Genomic DNA, 21127 nt, shown 5'->3' with positions numbered 1-21127 from the left:
AAATGGAGAGAACATTTTACAGCACCGACTACACAAACGTTAAATTCAGTGTTGAGAGTTATTGGTTTGGGCTTTGGTTCCCGTCTGTGCCTCTCCGACTGTGCTAATCACCGACTCTGTGATTCAGTAATATACACAATGGACGCGTCGTTGGTGGGACGGTGACACACAGAGATTTGGTTTTCATCCACTTTCTGTTTTTTTACTAGCTGTGCCCACAAAATAATATTCTGGCACAAAACCAATGAAGTGATGCTGGAGAGTTGGCTCCCTACAGTAACAGCTGCCCCATGTCTGAGGCATCACATTAAATGATGTCAGTGATCTGACACTAATCATGTGTGCGGCTGACTGCTGGCAGTCCAGTCATCAGATCGAGCTGCCTCCAGCACCACATCACTTCTATGTCAACTGATTGTTCCACAGCTTAAGGCTTGGCTTTCTGTTATTAGATAACGCAGCAAATGTTGTGCATAAGTAAACATGACACTAAGGGCCAGGTTTACAAATGGCTTGCTGCTGCACAAAACTCTTTTAACATAAAAAAAAAACAAACAAAAAAACTACTGTCAGGATTTACTAAAGATTATGGGCCTTTGTTTGCATGTTTTTAAAGTTGTAAGAACTTCGGCATTACAAATCAGTTTTAATGGCTACTTCTGTTGAATCAAATCTATTATAGCAACATATTAAAATGTCCATCAAATACAGCTATCAATGCAAAGTGCTGAACGTTAGAGTGGACCAATTGTGCTTTGACTTACTTAATCACTACTTTGTCGCATATGTGCACTGTTAAAATGATGAAAGCTTGCAAGGCCAAAAAATCCCAATCGTAGCCATCAGACTGCTCTAAATGCTCTGAAGTCGCAGACAGTTGTTCATTATACTGCAGATGTGCTTTGTGTGGTCATCTCAGGCGCCCAGCTCTGGCCATGAACAAAGCAGCCCCACCTACATCCAGCCTTCTGATTCTTCCCTTTAAGTTGGTCTTAAAGAAAAAGAGGCTAAAGATAATTTGTGTCAGATAGATGATGGACTGGAGCTGCAGCATGATCCAGTATGAGATAAATAAGAATTATTTTTAACTGTAAGTCAGCGGTTGGTCAAGATCTGGCAGCAACTAACGTTCTGTGTCATTTCTACTCATCTAACCAGTGACTGGAATCCAGGAATATGCCGACACCCTGAGGTTAAGCGAGTATAATGCTTACCACATTCACTATTCGAGTGTTGCAAATTAGCACGCTAACACAATGCTAATTAGGCCAGTATGTTGAGTAAGTATTTGATAAAATCATCCAGCAGAATTTTGGAATCTGTTACAATATCTGTCTGCTCAGTGCAAAAGGCAAACAAATAGATACTCTGACCTAATGATCAAACATGCTCTTTCACTACATCTCTCTCTATATATATATATATATCGATATAAGCCAACATGCAATCTTAGCTTACTGCTTTAGTATGAAGACAAAGATCACAATGACGGACAGCAAAGAGAAGAAACACTTAGAAAAAGGAAAACTTGTTGATTTCCGATCCATCAGGTTCAGACTTCAGCTGTGAGACTGAATAGGAATTCCCAAAATTCAATGCAATGACACGCCATGCTCAAAGCCAGTTGTAAGAGCCCAGGAAAATAGACTTCGCTCGTCTTGACTGTGTGATGAATCCTCCCAGATCATTTCATACAGCAAAGAAACAAGTTTGGTGAGAATGAATCTCTCCTTCTAAGACAACTTTAGAGGAATTCTTCCACAAAGACAAGTATTGATTGAACATTCTTGAGTTTGATACGCAAGTCTTGTCTCCTCAAGTCTCGGACAGATACGCACTCTCACCTCAGTCTGGCACTGAAAAAAGAGTCACATCGTTATACCTAATATGAATAAAAAAAAGAAAAGTACAACAATTAATCTGGATAAGTTAAAATCCAAATGATAATAGAGGTTTCTTTTTTTAAATATATATCGATAAAGGCCCCAAAAAATGGAATTCATTCGTGGAATGAATGAATAACCCAAGCTCATATACGCTGTGGTCACTTTAGCCTTCATGCCTCCCCTGTAATGACATGTCTTTTCAATAACCACTCTCCAGTTCTAATCTCCAATAAAGTTGAGCAGCTGCTTCCACTGGCAGTGTGAAAGGGTCCCGCACCACATTGTTTTGTTGGATCATCTGGTTTTCTTTCCATTTTCCCCATTTCTGTTTCTTCTGGCAATGTTGCACTTGGTGCTAACACAGACCTTCGCTGGCAGTCGGGTGTGCAGCCGGGGCTTGTGTGAGCTCAACCCTGACTGTCCCTCACACACCCCGGGGCTTTGTGAAAAATGAGACCATGGAGAATGAGATAATAACATTGTGGAATGGGAGTGTGTGAATTTGCAGCCGACTTGCGCTCACGGGAATCTGTGTGTGTTTGTGTGTGCGCGCATTAGCGTGTGCACGTGCGGCCTGTGTGGAACGTAATTGTGTCCTCCCATGTGTAAAAACTATTAATCAGGTTCACTTAATGTTATGTCATTATGGGTAAATTAAAATTCCACAGTGATCGATAGGGTATTGACTATCATATTACGCGTGAGCATAATGAATAATCTTTTTTAACTCGTTTCATTCCCAATTTATTCTGTATTTGGCTTTTGTTTGCATGTCCAATGGGAAGCAACAACATGGGCAGAGTGTCAACGCTTCTGAAAGCATGACCAGATTAAAAAAATGGAAATTAGTTCATACCTGAATTAGCATTGTATGCTGACAGATAAGACAGTGAATGGTCCCCCTTGGATTGCTGCCTGTGATTCTGCATGTTAGCACGCATGCCAGAGCTGCTCAGAGTCTCTTTCTCCAGCTAAGGCTGATAACTGTCACGTATACGTGTGTTATTACAAAACACGACAACAGATCAGCCAAAAACAAAGTAACACGAGAAGACGCGCTCTACTTTTGAAGCACACTTGCGGTCCATAAATACATTAACAGTAGTAACTGTTAAAATGATATCTCGTCTTACTTTAACACATCAGAGCAATCACGGTGACTCACTTCGTCTTTTATGTTTCAATAGCAGCACCCAGCTATTAATGCTCCTCATTTCGGGAGCTCTTACAGTCACCGCTTTATCATTTCTACTGTAGCAACATATAATTTATGCGATACTTAAGCACCACCACTGACAGCGGTGTGATTTTTTTAAAAAATTATTATTATTTTCAAAACTCCCATTTCATGTCAAATCTTGGAGTATCAGCTGGTCTTCATTCCATACAGTTTCCCAAGAGCCTTATAATGATGTGTTTGAAAATCCTTCTGGCTTCATTACAAAGTGCTATTCATCTGAGAGAGGCAGGAACAGAGACAGAGATTGAAAGCAAAAGTGTGTATTCCTGAGTGCGCACAGGGGTGTGTGTGTGTGCGTGGTTTCTGCGTGGGGTTGGGTCTTTGTAATTGTGCACATGACACCAACACAGAATGCAAGAGAGAAACTGAGTGAGACAGACAGATAATCTCTACCTGCAGTTCAGTCTGAGCGCTTGCTTGTAAGTGCTTCCTTATTTCTCATTAGGAGTTAGACTGAGAGGAATTAGTGGCACCGAATGAAAGCTTCGCCTGCTTTAATAATATTGCTGATCCAATTTAACATGACCGGATTATGTTAACATAGTCATTACGCACCCAACTCAAATGTAACTTCGCTGAAGGTCTTCCTCTGAATTACCTGTTCTTCCTCAGTCATTAATATGATAACGTGATTTCATCACCAGAGCCACCGATATCGTTCGTTTTGAATAATAAATGGATCTTTCTCTTTGATGAAGCTGTGCTATTTCATTGTATGTCCAAGGCGTTTTCTCTGGGGATTTGGAATAATCCCTGTATAGTTGTACAAATCTTTATGATGAATAAAAACCGCTGCATAAAATTGACAGGTTACCTGCTATTGCATAAACTGCTACCGAGGTGCGTATTAGTGTGCAGAACAAAAAGGGCGCCGCTCGAGTGCAGCTCACAATGCACGGCTCCGACTAGAAAGCGTGAGACAATAGAAAGCTGAATGGTGAATTCTGGCGAAAGAAGAAAAGAAATAAAACGGGCTAAAAATAGACGTCGGACCGTGTTTATGGCGGAAATCCAGGGGGAGGAATGAAAATGTGGGAAAGATTATTCTCTGCCGTTGACAGTGCAGTGTCAGCTTGTTATTCTTGCATACAGTATCTTGATTTCTTTTCTTTGCCTGCCATCTTTCAACCGAGGTGATTACCATGCCAGTTCGAAGAGGAAAGTTTGAGAGAAGGAGAATGAAAGGAGTGAGAGGTGGTTGTATGGTAACGAGATAGCAAATTAATGATGGGTGTAATGTCGCGGTGACGCATGTTAACAGGCTCCGAAAAGGGGGGAAAAAATTAATACAGACTTGTGATGCTTTCTAAGACTCTGCTAGTCATCTAATGCAATTTAACCTCTTAAGCCCCAACGCCCCCTGATACGGGGGAAAAAGGCAGGAGATCAGGTAGGCTTGGGGCTTAAGAGGTTAAATAGCTTTGTGTAATTAATGCTGGCTTAAATTTACCTGTGTTAACTAAGTTCAACAATATGAATGCCTCCAGCGAATGTCTTTTTTCCCTCCCACACTATCTAGGCTTCTTATTCACATTGGGTCACCACAGCAGATCCATCCGCGTATTAGCTTTGGCACAGATTTGCAAACTCTGGATGTGTTTCCTGATGTAAACCTCCATGGGATTTCTGCCTCCTCTCACTCTTGAAACTGGATCTTTTCTGTGTTAGGCAACTGTTATGAACCACTACACAAGCACAGCGGTCCCCAACTTTGTTTGTGCCGCGGACCGGTATAATGCCAGATAATATTTTCACGGACCGGCCTTTGAGGTGTCGCGGCTGTATACAACAAAATAAAATGATACGACCAAGACAAAAATGGTGGTATTTTGTACATATAATGATAAACGCGAATTCACTGTGTGATTGTGTAACTTTATTAGCAGCGCCCTCCTGAAATGTGCCAACAACACTGAGAGTAACATCCTCCTCTCTGCCCCTTAATGCTCTCCGGTCGCTATGGGAAAGTGTAAATATTTCTTTCAAAATAAGACACACAACTACAACACGGGAAAAGACCCAGGAAAACCGAGTTAAAGATAAAAACCCTGAAAACTATCAATTTCACACCCGAGCCTCAACTCTCGCGACCCGGTACCAAACGACTCATGGAGCGGTCCACGAGTCTAAGCTAACCCTATCAGTTAACACTATCAGTTAACAGTGGCACACAGTGCGTACAACCACCAGAGCAACTTGTATGTAGATAGAAGTTAAACAGTTAGAGGAGCCAGTAGCAAACTAACAACAACTAACAAATAAAGCTTTAGCTAGCTAAACTATTACAATAATCACGTGTCTGACGTAATCCTAAAGATTTAATATGATAGATGATAAAACAGCTGTTGTGTATGTGTTCATGCAAGATCAAATATTATCATTTACTAGTTTGTAGTATTTCTCTTAATTGGTGTTTTTTCCTGTCTCTCGTGTTGATTTAAGGTAAAAAGGAGCAACTCTACTATCACAGTTTTTTAATAGTTGACTTAACCTTTTGTGCTTTTTAGCAATGCTGAGTATGTGTGTGGAAAACAGAGCCTGGCCTACATTTGCCTGTGACACTGCATTTGAAAATGAGTCCTTCTGAGTCACTACAAGTCCCTTGACCGAAAGCATATTTGAAACTGACCGTGCCAGCATTAGAGCAAAGGATGTGGGAGATGTTAGCACTGCTCCGGGCAGCCAGGTTGGAAAGTTTTTCCGCTGTTCTGTCCATAATTACACATGGCTGGTGATTTCTGAATAGCACTTGCAAAGCTTTATAAGCAGAAAAACACAGAATGTGATCAAATCTAGCCAACAATTACATCGCTGCTTAAAAGAAAACACCCTAATCTGCAAGGCACGTTTTGATTTTAATTAATGAATTGCTCAAATCTATAGCTAGTAACACGTGTTATGCGAAGTTTGCCAAAGCAAATGTAACTGGAAGAAGCTGCACTCTGGTCATTTGCATTAAAATCGATCTCATTCAGTCACATCCTTCACCTTCACACCTTCGGTTTCACCCCACTGCCTCCTACGCTTCTCCTGAATCCTGACACTGGATGACTTTAACATAATAAATGAACGCACTGCTCTCAGTTATTATTGTGATGTCTCATCTGCGTAGTTTATAATGCAGTTGTTGTGTTATAGTGAGGGTAGTAATGAAATTACGGCCCTTATTTCCTCCTCATGCATCTAAACCTTGAATCCAATTGCAAGGTCATTCCACTCTCCTCGTGCCAAAGGCTTAGCCTTAAGCAGAGCCTGTGATTGCTTAAGGCTCAGAACAAACACGAATTCTATAGACAGTGCCTTCTCCGACCAAGACTATGCACACGCAGTAGCAGCGAAAAAATAAATAAAAACAGCCTGGCTCAAATTTCCCATCTGGCTCCAGGCCTTAATCTGTAACAAGGGACATTTGAGGACACTTTCTCTCCTGTATTTACAAACCTGGGTTCTCAGTATGGCAGGCCACAGAGGACTAATTAACAGTAGTTTCTATTTTGGTTTCGGTGAAGAAAGCACAAGCAGTATTGCACTGGGACATGCTGGAGCAGCTTTCCGTGTACACAGAGCTCTGGTTAAATATGGCGAAGCCTCTATAGATCCACGCTTTTACCACGGTGCAGAACCACTACACTGTTAATGGTCACCACATGGTTAAAAAGAAGAAAGTGGGACACATTTTTAAGGCTTCACGTCAACAGTCTGTTACATTTTCCAAACTACGACTGGATACGGCATCCTTTATTGTGAATGATGACGTATTCGCATGTTCAATTATAACAAATACGAGGCTGAACATAAACGATAAAAAGTTACAGCATGACTAAATGTTTGCTGAATTCCAATGTAAAAGAGAAATTTGACGTTTAAAGAAATAGTGTAAACCTTTTCAATCTTATATGAATGATGCATTAGTAGCTTGTTTTTTTAATCGCCCATAGTCAGAATACTGTGGACATCGTAGGAGTTGATGCGATGGCACACTTGTAAAACTCTTTCTGACCTTAAGACCATCAGTTTCTTTCTTTAAAAGATACAAATGTGACACGTTGTATCTCTGTCAGAGCAGCAATGGACAGAAACCGTAAATAACATTAGGCAGGGAGAAAAGCTAGTGGGATACATTAGATTTAGCATTAAAGGCAGTTCTAACTCGGTCTCAAAACCAATTCTTCTCAAAAATAGATGAAAAAAATGAAATCAAGTTACATGTCATTGGGAGCATTTTCCGCTTTATTTTTTTGTGGCTTTTGAAGAGGTAACAGAAAATATTTGTGTGCGTGCGTGCATTATTCATATAACTACGACCCATCAGCTTTGGCTTTGGTTCTCAAAGTAAAAACCAATAAAGGAGGCAAAGTTACTCAAGAAGTTAACTATTGGAAAATCTAATGGGTAACTTTTTTTGACATCTACTGTCACAATAAAAAAAAAAAAAATCACCCTTTCATTGATTCTTGAAGCACTGAATAAAAAGAAAATGTGTGCAATGTGGTTGTGTTTTCTACATTTGCCCGTTTCCAACCAGTGTAGTAAATTTGCAACATGTGCTAGAACTAAGTAAAAACTGATGCATACCAGTCAGTTTTATTCTTTTCTATCCATAATGGTCGATCTGAGGATGTGCTGGTTTAAGACAGCGGTCCCCAACCCCCGGGCCTCGGACCGGTACCGGTCCGTGAGTGGTTTGGTACCGGGCCGCGAGAGTGTTGAGGCTCAGGTGTGAAATGTATGGTTTTCAGGGTTTTTATCGGTTTTCAGCGTTATTTTGTTATCGTTTTGATCGTTAACTCGGTTTTCCTGGGTCTTTTCACGTGTGTTATGAATAAATCTTCTTTTTTTCGGTACTGGTACTAGTTTTATTTTGTTGTATTTATCCGTGACACCTCAAAGGCCGGTCCGTGACAATATTGTCGGGCATAAACCGGTCCGTGGCGCAAAAAAGGTTGGGGACCGCTGGTTTAAGATGCAAAAGACTTGAATGCTATTATTGTGCCCAATAACATTTTTGCCACAGGAGCTGACCCTGATCTCATCCTTGGGCTCAGTTTAGACGGTTATAATAATTCAAGTATAACTGTCAGTTTCTATCTACACCAAAGAAGCATGCAGTGTTTTAAACTGTATGGTAGTATTGCTGAAGCTTTTCAAGCATATGCTTTTACATTACATACCTCTAAAACCTTGATAGGCCACCCCCCCAAAAAATACATACATTACTGTCACTTTGCCTCCATCAAAACATTGTTTATCGAATCGGCCACAGTGACATAATCCGCTGGCACGCTCTGCGGTGATGTAGATGTACAGTATACATCTGAGCAAGCCGTGAACACAGCCTGTCTCTGCTTAGACTCCCACGAAACATGCTGCTCGATTACAAACAATCCAGCCTGTACTTTATGTGGTAATGCCAGACCGACAGATGGGTTGGTCACCCAACGACCTCTGACATTGAACCCTCAGAGAAGCGAGGCCATGGATTTTGTCCAGCGGTCTTCATCATTCTCAAATGTTCAGCCAAAATGGATGTATGATGCTTGAGCCAACTTGGGCCAGATGCTGTCTCAAAGGAGACCATATGAATTCGGCTATTATCCCAAAAGATGTGATTGGAAATAGAAGAGATTTTGGTCTGGATAAAAATTCAGGCATGAAAACAGCAGTGTGTTGGTAGCATATTCTTATATGTGCTTAACAAATCTATTAAACCACCTTTCACAAGAAAATACAAAAACATCTACTGAAAAATATATTGCTATTTGATAGTTGAATAATACTGAATTCATGGTTCTATGCTGAAATTTGAACACTGGACTTCTTTGAGAAAGCATTAAATTCAATGACTAAAAGCATTTTTTTTCTTAAGTATGCAAGTAAATAACTTTAATTTGGCGTGTTAATCGAAAAATATAAATGGGCTTTGCTATTTTTTCCTGCTTTTTCATGGAAAGTTCACGGATAACATCAACAATCATATTGTGGCAGTAGAAATATCATTTTGATTGAAGAGCTTGTGAGCTTACTGGTAGATTAACCGTTACAAAAACATTAAAAAAGTGATTTTGGCCATTCGTCAGGGCTGATAATTTAGGGCAGCTGTGGCATAAATAGTGGTAGTGGGCTAGTAAATTTGTTAAGCAGTGTGTGTATCTAATCGCATACAAAAAATGGGCTTCTGTTCAAAATTAAGAGTTCACATGTGCAACATGTGCAACAAGGTCACGTGTTTTCGCAAGCCGAGTGGAAGACAAAAACAAGAGATAACAGGATGATGTAGAATCAAGCAGGTCCCCTCATTGTTTCTCAGCCACATTTTGTCATGGCTGCGCCCTTAATCAGCTGAGTGTATTGTGTCAGTCGTTTGACTGCTTTTGTTCGTTTAATGACCAAACCCCGAAGACACAATAGAAAATTATATTTTTGAGGAGCGGGCTAATTAACGCTGCTTATTAGAGAGAGACGTAACATGGAGTAACAATAGGAAAGGGAAGGCTTGGGGGGGTTTGTGTTGGATCCATGCTGCGGCATATCAGAGGTTTTATACATGAGTTGAAATTTAGCATAAAAAGGGTGTCAAAACTGGGAGTGAGAATGAGAGTTAAAAAGCACCGGAGGTGATTATTACACAATGTTAATTCATTCCTGAAGAAAAGAAAAGAAAAACAATGACAAATGTAGTCGGCACAGAAATAGCACTGACCTTGAGGCAACCTTGTTACTAGCCCAGAGAACTTTGGATTTTTTTTTATTTCAGCAAGGGGCCACTCCTTAGACACACGAGGGCATTGATGTTTCGCGAGAGACGCCGGTAATCACGACAACTGCCGCCGCGCACTTCTCCGATCTGCATGAGGTGAGTGTCGTTTTTGTGCACCGTCTGATTTGTGTCCAACACCGTTCTGTCATGTTGGTCTGCAGAAGACGAAGCCACTCGCTCGAGCAAACAAGGCTTTGATTGACGTTCAGCTTAATAGGGATGCAACACATGGAGGAGCTGGTAAACAAGCTCTCCTTCCAATGTTGGAATAGAGCGCTTTACTTGGGTGGTTAGGTTGGAGAGGCAATGGAGGTTGTTAGTCGGAGAGAGAGGAAAAACAACACCCTCTTGACACGGATATGGTTGCTAATATTTCCTTGTGATTTCTCTCCAAATGGATAAAAAAACATTTTATTTTTTTATTTTTTTACCAAGACTGGCAACTGGCAACTGAAAATAGCCTTGAAACTATGAACTAGCAAAAACCAGATTCTGAAAAACAACAAATAGGAAAACAACAGAGGTAGGTAAATAATGGGGTCCTGGGTTAGGTGTAAAGCTAAACCAGGGGATATAATTAATGAATGCAGTCAGTAAACAAATGTCTGGAGAGTTTAAAGGGGGAAAAAGAAAATTAATGAAACAGGAAACTGAGGAGCTTAAATCGGGTGCCCAGTAACCCTCACAACACAAGCACACACACACACACACGCTGCCTTGTGAAGTTAGCATCTGATGCTTGGCTTCAGGACCACTCACAGAACAGGAAGGCAGGGAAATAGAGGGAGAGGACACCTTAATGTGCCTACACCATATGCCGTTAGCTACTGATGGATACAGCTCTCCCTCCAGCTACTGGAGTAACTTATTGCATTTGCTAGCGACGCTTCCGCTGTTGATAAAGTTAAAGATAAGCCATCTGTTCATTACAGCAGCCCGGCTTCACTTACAGCGATAGGTGCGTCCAAGCGAGCTCAAATCTAAATGTTGTCTGCCTAAAAACTACTGTTCCACGACATCCCGAAAGCATCTGCATGCGCTTAGAATGGAAACTCACATGCGTGATCATCTGCCAATGATGAGGGATTATCATGTCAATGTTTTTCTATCGAAAATTCGAGGGGAATAACTGACATGCTGCTACCACAATGCAACGTAAGCAGATTTTCCCACAGGCGGGAAATAAGAGTGAACGCTTGCTGAATCTGTCACTCAAGTGTATGCAAAGGCACACTAACAAGCTATCAGTCACATTTCTTATTAACAACTCAACCAGCTGTTGTTGGGAAAAACGCGGGGGGGGTGAAAAAAGCACAATCCACCACAGGGACCAGTATGATTGACTCTGGGTTACGGCTTCTCATATGCTCGCCTTACAAGAATTCCCACGTTGCCTGTGAACTCCAAATCATTGTTAAAAACACACAGTCCCTCACGTATACCTGCACTTATAATAAAGTTGTCATAAAATGCACATATAAAAAAAAAGTGAAGTTTGTATTTATTCTTGATATTTTTTGAATGATATGCAGCGCGTCGTTGTTGTTTTTTTTTCCAAGGGCATGATAAACACAGATGGAGACTTGAAAGTGCTGCATTATCCATGAATAGCATTGTTCTTATCCTCTGAGAGATGGAAAAAATATATATATAAATAAATAACTTCAGATGAATCCACTGTGGACTATTACAAAGCTGCCAACACTCTGGATGCTCTCCAAACTTGCCTTTTCTAATTTTCACCAGGCATAGATCTACTTTTAGACTTCTACCACATAATGGTATTTGCTTAACTGAGCAGCCAGCAATCACTCTCCTCTCTGCCAGTGTCATATCACTGATCAAATGTGGCTCAGTTCCTGTCTGAAAGGAGGGCTGCCAGACATAATGCAATAATAACGGGAGCACAGCTTGCCTAAGAGAACCGAGGTCCTATTTCACTGCTGACGATGCTGGAATGAACTCTTTGTGCTCTTTCTTTCTCATTCTCCCACTACGAAACCCTTGAGCTTGTGAGAGCATAATGAGCCAATTGTAATTCCTTGCCTATAGCTTTATATTGAAGAGTATATGGATGGGGTGGGGGGGGGAGTGTGGAGGCACTGGACATTTCTACTCCGAGTCAAAAGACGAGGATTCGAGGATTATCTCAGGCAGAAACTGAGGCTTTTTATTTTTTTGAGTGATCATTTTTGGAACAGTTACAGAAACAATCGCCTGTAACCAAAATTTTGGGGCGATGTAGGAGAAAACTTTGCATAGGCAGACACCTGAAAACGTCACACACTAATAAAAGAGGAATCTCTGTCTTAATCTCCATCCTTGCATTAGCAATACAGTCGAATCTGGCTAAAAATTGAGTACAGTGTTCATTAAGAATAGGTTTGTATTAAATAAAGAAAAAAGCCAACCTCCACAGCACTTAGAGACTGTATTTGCAATGGCCCCTACTATCAAGTGATAGATGGATCCTTAAAGCATCCATAATCTAGACATTATTTAAAGCTTTTACTGTAACAGGTGGCTTTAATGTAATGTGAATTGCTGACCTTGTGAGAAAAAAAAGACGGTAAATGCATCAACTAGATGTGATACGTTAAAAATCTAACAGCTTTTAGTCTCGACAAAGAGCACTCCTCTTATCCGGCATAGTGGATGTGAACCTGCGCTGCTCCCCCACAGATGCCTACTGTGATGTTTGACAGATTTCTCCCTCTCCAGCTAGGCTCACAGTAAACGTCCATCTGGCAGCTTCCCATGGGTACTTATTATTCTCAGCTAGCCAGGGGTTTTCTGTTTCCGAGCAGTCAGCCAGTGCCTGCCTCAAAGAGTTGAGAGCAGGACCAGAACTGCTTGCAGATGCTCTGCCGAGTAGCCAAACTGCGCGAGTGTAGTGGCATGGCGCTGGGTATTCAATTACACAATAACGTGGCAGTCTGTCCGAGTATGAAAAGTCAACTGCATTGAGAAAAACTTTGTATCTGAGCCACAACACCGGTCAAGTAAGAGTCGCATCAAGGTGTGCCAGTTTTCTCATTTGTCCAATACACCTCCTACACCTTGGGGGTGAGATGATTGATTTTCCCCTTCTGAACAGATGCTTGGAGCCATGGGTACCACTGAAAAGTCCCGCTGTCCTGGTCTGATGCCCTGCTATGGTAGATTCAGTCATGCAGTTAACCTCCATCACTCTCCTGCAGCCTGCTGAGTGTCTCTAACACACACTGACAAAACATAGGATGCTACACTTCTCTGGACATCCAACAGCCAGGGATATTTTTGCACGTACCCTTCTTTTACGTCTAGGATTTTTTCCACGTAGCACATTTAACAAACTCCCCAAGCTCTCGGTTCAAGGACGGACGATCCGTTAGTTAAAGTAAATCTGCGGATGCTCACTGAGTTGTCCAAGTGCATGGGTAGTAAAGAAAGGTAGCAGCAGTGGAGCTCAGTGACATTACTGGCAGGGTAATGAGTGAATAAAGAGCAGAGTCTGCAGCGATTACAGGGGAACTGGAAACATAAATGCATGCCTATCAAGACACACAAAGACCATATGGGGCCTGTTTAAACTGCACGGCAATCATCCTGATTTAGAAATAGTCGCTTAATCTAGAACATGAGATGCTATGACAGGACTGTTCAATCAGTGTGACTAATCACACCATGACAAATACCGATGAATGATCACTAAATCTGCAAACTACATATGTTGACATCGACTTTTTTTTAAGGAGGAACTGAAGCAGACAGCTGCTACAGGTCGGCATCACAGAGACCCTCTGAGTTTGTTAAAAATAAAAATAAGAAACGGAGCAGGTTAAGTTCACAGATTCAGTTACCACGTTCAGCCCATTCTATTCTCAAGGCTTCACATCCTGCCCTTTGGCAAAGCTGCCGGTGTCTCACAAATGTACAATTGTCCTTTGGTATTTTTGGGTAGGCGGTAGTGGGCTTTCTTTCCCTTCCTAACTGATCACATAAGGATGCTTGAAAAGAACGTGCAAGCATTACATTTAAACACATATGCAGTTGAGCATACTTTTTTGACGCGTGAGGATTGTTGCACAAGTAGTCTTTTGTGCCTAAACAGAGAATCTGAACACAAAGGGGGGGAAAGTTCAAAATATAAAGCTCACACAGTCTTGTGAAGTAGTCACTTCCAGCCTCCAAATGTAGATTTTGTCACTCGCAGTTGAGAAACTCCGAGTTTTAACAACAGTACTATGCAAAAGTCTTGATCCACAACTCATTTCTTTATATTTTTCATCCAAGAAGTCAGTCTTTCTTTTTTTAAGTGGTCTTGAGTGATAGTTCTCGAGGCTTTCAACTTTTTCTTGGAAAATTGGCTGCGTTTTTCAGTTATTTTCAGTCCTGTGATTTAGGGCTGAACGATTATGGAAAATAATCTAATTGCGATTTTTTGCCCCAATATTGCGATTGCGATGCGATATGCGATTATTTTTTAAGGTCTTTGTCTTCTGTATTATTAAACAAAGACAAGCAATACATCATATAGTATGGCCAATACTATATTACATTAATTTTAAACTGTTCTTTCCTGGAAGACAGACCTCTGTTATGATGACATGAGGTGATGCATGAATTGATGACTGACATTTTTATTTAACTTCTTCAATCACAACAGTATATTTGAACATACACAATAGTTTATTTTTAGCTTACAAACATCTGAGCATAAAGTGCTGGCAAGGAACCCTGGTGTAAACATTAAAATGAAAGTCAGTACAATGTGCAGATTGCAGAAATATACATAAACAAAATCAGTGGCTTTACCACACTCAGTTTTTCGACATCTGTGAACTACTAGACAGTCATTCAATTAAAAAATAATATTAAATAAATAAAACTAATAAATAAAAAATACACACATCTTACTGATCTCTGCAGTCAGTAACATTACACATAAAGTGCAAACATAATAGCAATTGTATAAACACACACACAAACACGCCTTTAAAATTTAAAGGCGTGAAATTGGACGGTCTAGTTCTGATTAGCGTCACCGCTGTCTCGGTGGAGTTTAATAAACTCGGCCGTCTGCTTCTTGCTATCTAAAATATAACCAGACACTGGCGTAAATTCTCGACTGTCTCATACTTCTGTTTAATAAGTTTTCTGTTTGACGTTTAGTCAGCTGTGTGAAAACCAAGGAGGAACCCACCCGGGGGATTAATAAAGTTTTATTTTATCTAATCTAATAACTTTAATCTCAGCCAAACCGATTTACTCACGAACAAACAAAACACTGAAAAAAGCCCAACAATAACATTTTTAGGTTGTCTAAGTGACTTATATATTACGTTTAACCCGAGCAGCGAAACTCCGCGGTGATCTGAAAATGATGTGCCGGGAGTTGTGCCGTTCTCGGCCGCATCAGTAACCCTCGAGCTCCCGGCTAGCTGTCGAGCTGGTGGGTAGCAGACGCCTCTGAAAACGTCGAAGCACTTTTGCAAATATGGGATATCTTGATAAACCGAGCAGATATTTGATGTTTACACAACTACTTTCTCACCTGAAAATATGTTAAAAGTTTATTTTGTGACCCAGAAAGATTAGTATGAGTAATTTTAAAACTCAGTAGCGGCCGCCATTGCTGGAAACTGGAGTTTGGCTGGGCCGCGCTATGAATTCTGGGATATGGTAGTAATTTGGACAGCCTTCGGCGCGTCGCTGTGACGTAATCGGTCTACAAATGCGGCCTCAGGAGGATGCAGCCCATAAATTGTATAATATAATCGCAGTATAATCGCAGCCTTTGCGGTTAGAAAATTGCACTTGATCATGTCGCGATATTATCGCAAATGCGATATATCGTTCAGCCCTACTGTGATTGTACCTGACCATAATCAGCCCATTTTTGTTTGCTTCTTCAGCCACTTAACACTGGCATATGAGTCAGTGAAGTTTAGAAAGGCACCTAACTCATGGGATGAGCCAGTGTTGTGTCTATATATAACAGACAACTTGGCAAAGAATCAGTTTTAGGCTGTATCTTTGTTCACTTTGTTAACATTAGCCTAAACCAAAAACACGTTTATTCACATTTGTTAGCTGAATCTATGAAGACAAAAAGATAACAACTTGATAGACATAAAATATTATTTTTTTTGCATCAGCAATGTGATTCCCAAAGAGCTATTACCTGAAAACTTGGCTTATCTTGACACTGTGCCCAGTGTGTCCTTCAAAAAATTAAAGAAACTGGACAAGTGGAGGGCAAATGAAGATGTGACAGACCATCTACAGAAGATGAACAGTTTCTGAAAGTCATGTTCTTAAGAAATAGGAAAAAATCCATCAGAGAAGAGCGCCGAAACGGTTGATCTATGCCACATTATACAAGACTTGGACTGAAAATCACTGGCAACAGGTCTTATGAACAGATGAATCTAAATATGACAATTTGTCATCATTATATCGGGGGGGGGGGGGGGGGGGGGTGTGTACAACAGTGTGTTTCTATAGACATCTGGTTTGATCTACCAATGTCTGACGGCCATGGCATCATTTTTCACCATGACAATGATCCCAAACACACATATATAGAAAAACACACAGTGGAACACCATCAGTCATGGATTGGCCTCCCCGGAGCCCGGACCTCAACACTATTGAAGCACCGTGGGATCATATTGAGAGAACACAAAACAAAAGGCAACCAATAACCAAAAAAAGAGCTTTGACAGTCCTACAAGAAGCCTGGAGAACTATTCCTGAAGACTGCTTCAAAGAATTATGAGAAAACTGACTAGGAGAGTTCCGGCTGCGATGAAGAATAAAGGTGGTCACACTAAACATCAAGCTGGTTATTATTGTAATCTGGAACTTCAATAATCCCTGCACCTATTTCCCATTTTCCTAGCAAAATATAAGGAAACAAAGGGGGCTCAAGACTTGTGCACAGTACTGTGCACCTGCTTTCTGGAACAACCCCCCCTATAACCCTGACATCCACATTCAGCCTCGTTTTTTCTGCAGTTACAATGCATGGCTTTATTAGATAATCTTTGAAGCAGTTTCCACCACTGTGAGGAAAAGTAATTAATGCAGTTCTGACATATGCAGGAAAAAAGCAGCATCCATCAGACCCACATGAGCACAACTGCACTAAGTATGACCTGCGCAGGATAAACGGAATTATAAAGTGAGCCCCTCATCAGCTGTCTTTCTAGGTTAAAAAACAAATGTGGTATTGAGTCGGAATTGAATTATTCTTTCTTTGTGCATCTGTGTGGGATTTCTAATTAATGCTGCAGCAGATCTGAGAACGCCAGAGTGCAATGCAGTTTGACTACAGAGAAGGAGTGTTCAGTGGGTTGGAAGCAGGAGTTATGGCGTCTTTTTTTATGGCTAAGAGTGTAAAACTGCTCCAAGTCTTTTTACCAAGTATAAAAACTTTTGTCCTTTTCAGCTCTTCAGTACATGGCAGACCACCTTAAAAAGAAAAAGAAAAGTTGAAGCATGGATGAACTTTCAGAGGAAAGTTAATTCCGGGAACAAGAAATCCAGGTTTCTCTCACTACATGGCCACTATCCACGCTACCAGCGGTTTCATGTTGACACGTGGACTTGCCGAAACAGCAAAGGGGTTCACAGCTTAGCACATGTGAGATTTCCACACACTCACCATAGAGTGGAAACAAACACCATCCGTTCAATGCTTGTTTAAGTCAACACTGCTGGCGTATTCTTTGAACAATCTGGGACATTTGATTCTCATTTGAATAAAACTCAAATTGAAGGCACAGAGCACACAATCCACTTGCCAGAGAAAGCCACCATTGTTTATTCTCATGCACACATATGGGAAAATGGGATGGGTGGGGATTGCAGGGCATTGCGTACCTTACTGGGCAAACATCAGCATCTCGGTGTTGCGTTGGCTCTTCCCGAGCCCCACCCCACCCGTCACCTAACCCTTTTTCTATATTCATGCATTTGCATCACTTCCATAGACACGTGACAATTCAAACAGCGCTCTCACTCTTGGGAATAGTGCTATGAAAAATGAAACAAGTCTTACCTAGTGCGGAATGGTTGGTCACATCTGTAAGCAAATCATTTGGGAAAAGTGGGGGAGGGGGGGGAGGAGGAGAGAAAGCGAGAAAAAAGAAGAAGAAACGTCAGCAAATTACAATGTACAGCAAGCTAAACTTCAACGCAGGCTGAGGCTTTCTCCGGCTACCCTGAAAAATGATCGTCTCCCAGCATTGTACAGAGTCAGGGGGTTAAGAATAGGCTGTGTCAAGAGAGGGGGACATCATTTATTAATCGAGGGACATGAAACGTCTGAGATAGTCTCCCCCGAGGATCCCGAGTTTGCACAACTTGCATTAATATTTGTCAGTGTTTCAAAATTTTAAAGGTGGAGGCAGAAATTATGTAAGCAGAAACCCAATCCATTACCTGCGAGTCATCGCCTTTTTTTCCCCTTCTTCTTTCGTTCCCCCACTAGTGTAACACAACCACAGAACAAACAAATGTGCTCACACAAACCCACACCCAGAGTGTTCCTCGCTCTCTCTCCATATGTCTCTGAGGTAATTAAGTAGCCCTCAGATATCTCTCACCCTATGTCCTGGACCTTTTACTACACTTCCCCGAGCTTGTTAGTCCGACAGCGGACATCCAAGGTTCCGAAGGCGTAATAAAATGGCAGTCTTGTGCACGCCACAAAGACCCCAGGCAGCACGCCAAAAAAAGGCCACCATTTAGCCACATCTTCACTAGTCACTGCTACCTGACATTCCCATGAGTTACAGAAAGGGGTATTGAGATAGGCCTGGTCCCCAACCCTCCCCTCTGCTTTCCTGTACTAATATTCCACCATGCTGAGAAATATGTACTGGATTTCCATTACACCGTGCTTTTTTTTTTTTTTTTTAACATCGGAAGTGGTCCCTGTACAAATGTACTCTTCTAAAGCACAGTTTTGCTTTCTTGTAAATGTGCAATAAAACACGGAAATGGAGTGAGCTGACAATAACAGGGAATAGTGTGAGGGAAATAGTAGACTCAGGACTAATTCGGAGTTGCTGTTGCTTACAGTGCAGTCTTGTTTTGTTGCTAAGCAGAATTTGCGGGTAATATGATTTATCACCGATGATTTCTATCCCCGCCCCCTCAGCCCCCAAAACTCCCTGCATTCATTTACATTTTTGGTAGGGATGCAGCAAATCCCCACGAGGATCAACAACAAGTGAATGTGATTGCAATATCTGTTTTGTGCGTGAGAACAAATCTATTTTCAGGCAAAAGGCGGAGGAAGATTGGGGTTCAATCTCTGGGACGCTCATTACATTCCGCCTGACACACATCCGTGCTCGCTGCTACTGTTGTTGCTAAACAGAGAGCTCAGCTGAGGACCTTGAAGCTTCATGCCAGGAAAATTGGACCCTGGGGAAGGGGGGTAGCAGGGACTGATGTTGGACTTGAAGTGCCGTGGAGAAGCACCTGGGGTTTCAACGGCATTAGCATCAGTTTTGGGAGAAAGTGAGAGACCAAGCCATGCCAGTAATAGGCAACAACGAAAATGTAAAAGATACAGTTGTTGTGGCAAATGTTTACATGCGGTGCATTTTGCAATGAAGTGCAAATGCTTGAGAACAATGAAGCGCGTACAGTTAGATGACTGTACTTTGTCAGGAAGGACAAGTCCTACGCTCTCAGCTATTCCACATTCCTGTTTTTAACAGAGAGACTTTTTGCAGTGCAGTGAAGATTATTGATTTTTTTCCTTCTGAGTCCTGTGGTGGAAATTTAGGATGCCCAGCCAATCAAAACTAGTGGAGGTAGCGTGGGCCTAAGTGGATTAGACTAGTGGGTATGGTGGAGGGAGAATCTAGAGGGAGAAACTGAAGCTCTGGTGGCTTCAATAAACCCACTCTGTGAACCAGGAAATAGATGGAAGACTAAGACACTTTTTTCACCCTCTCTCACCCTCCTGTTTTAAGCAGATAAGCTGCTTCCAAGGTCTTAGTTATGCTGTGTAGAACCCAAAACACGATATGGAAACTTTTGACAAGTCAAATAAAAAGAAAGAAGCTGAGAAGTCTGTTCCCCGTGTTGTCTTTTCTCTGTTGACAAGAGGGATTTGGGTATGTTTGGAGTGGTCAGTACTGGGGGAATTACAAAAAGCCTCTGAGATGTGGCATAGTGAGCATGTCACAGCACCAACGTGGGTCTTTAGTGAAGGCCCGGGCTCCTTTTAAGTTAAGCCTTGACTAGCCATTGCAATAAAGAAGAAATGGCTTTGCTTTGATGAGCAACTGGCAGCCTCACCGTGAACCCTTTTATGTTTTCTTTTAAATTCAATCTTCTTTTCTTTTGGTTTCTTTTTCTCTGTTTTGTTTCTTTGTGGTTGTGGTGGCAGCTCACTATGACATCACTTGTACCAAAATAGCTTCAAGAATTAGCAGAAAGTTAGTGCATTTCACGAAGAGTCCTGTTGACATTTAAGCTTTCATTGTCTCAAGTCTATAGGTGTATAAATACAGTAGTTGCCAGTTATAGACTCCATATTTATTCCGGTATTTTTGCACTTTGTAGCATTGCACATGCAAATCTGTACATATGCCACACATGTCTTTGTTATCTTTTTTAAGCACACAGAAAGCAAAAAGAGTCCAGCTCCTTGTAGCTGGCCAATAAAGCTGATTTTGATTCTGTGTGTGGAGTGTTTGCTTGAGCTGTATCTTAATAACTGGCTGTTTGTTATTTAGGTCTTTGGTTTTGAGTTTTAAAATTTGGGTGATCATCTTTTACCATCTCAACTCGGGTGCACGTCATAACAGTAATCCCCACACTTTTGTTCCCTTCATACGTCAAACTGTTTTAGTGGGTAAATGCACAAAAGAGAAATATTTACCATCTCTTTTCACCAGAGAAACTTCTTACTCAAAGCAGCGATAATCACAGCAGCTTTAGCTCACTTTGCTGTTGCAAACTTCACAACTTTCTTGCCAGATTTAGCAACTTTTCGTAGTCTTTCATCCTACGGTCACACCCGGGAAAACAGTTGGTATGAGAACAAAATTATCGTGAAACATTGTCATCTTGTTATCTTTGAAATAGTTACTTCGAGATCAGGGACTAATCCTGCAACCCATCGCGGCCCGATGCCATTTTCAAAGTGAGCTTGTTGCGTCAAGGCAATAAAACTACAATAAGAAAAAGAAAGTCTGCAATCAGTTTGCAATTGAATGGGATTAAATTGGTAAT

General features: G+C 41.3%; 1 protein-coding gene across 27 annotated transcripts in view; it reads right to left on the bottom strand.

Annotated features, from left to right (window-relative positions):
* ptprda (protein tyrosine phosphatase receptor type Da) overlaps positions 1-21127 on the bottom strand; it is a 418286-nt gene that overhangs the window by 281904 nt on the left and 115255 nt on the right. For all 27 annotated transcript variants that reach the window (XM_085267046.1, XM_085267055.1, XM_085267050.1 and 24 more), the window contains exon 4: positions 17931-17954. The gene's annotated coding sequence lies outside the window, so the exon portion shown is untranslated. The remainder of the gene's footprint in view (positions 1-17930; positions 17955-21127) is intronic.

Source organism: Mchenga conophoros, linkage group LG3 (genome assembly GCF_057382185.1).
Source record: "Mchenga conophoros isolate Kocher_MC1m ecotype Shallow Benthic linkage group LG3, M_conophoros_male_GT1.1, whole genome shotgun sequence".
NCBI classification, from domain to species: domain Eukaryota; kingdom Metazoa; phylum Chordata; class Actinopteri; order Cichliformes; family Cichlidae; genus Mchenga; species Mchenga conophoros.
The sequence above is the reverse complement of the archived record's forward strand: the minus strand, read 5'-3'. Positions and strand labels throughout refer to the sequence as shown.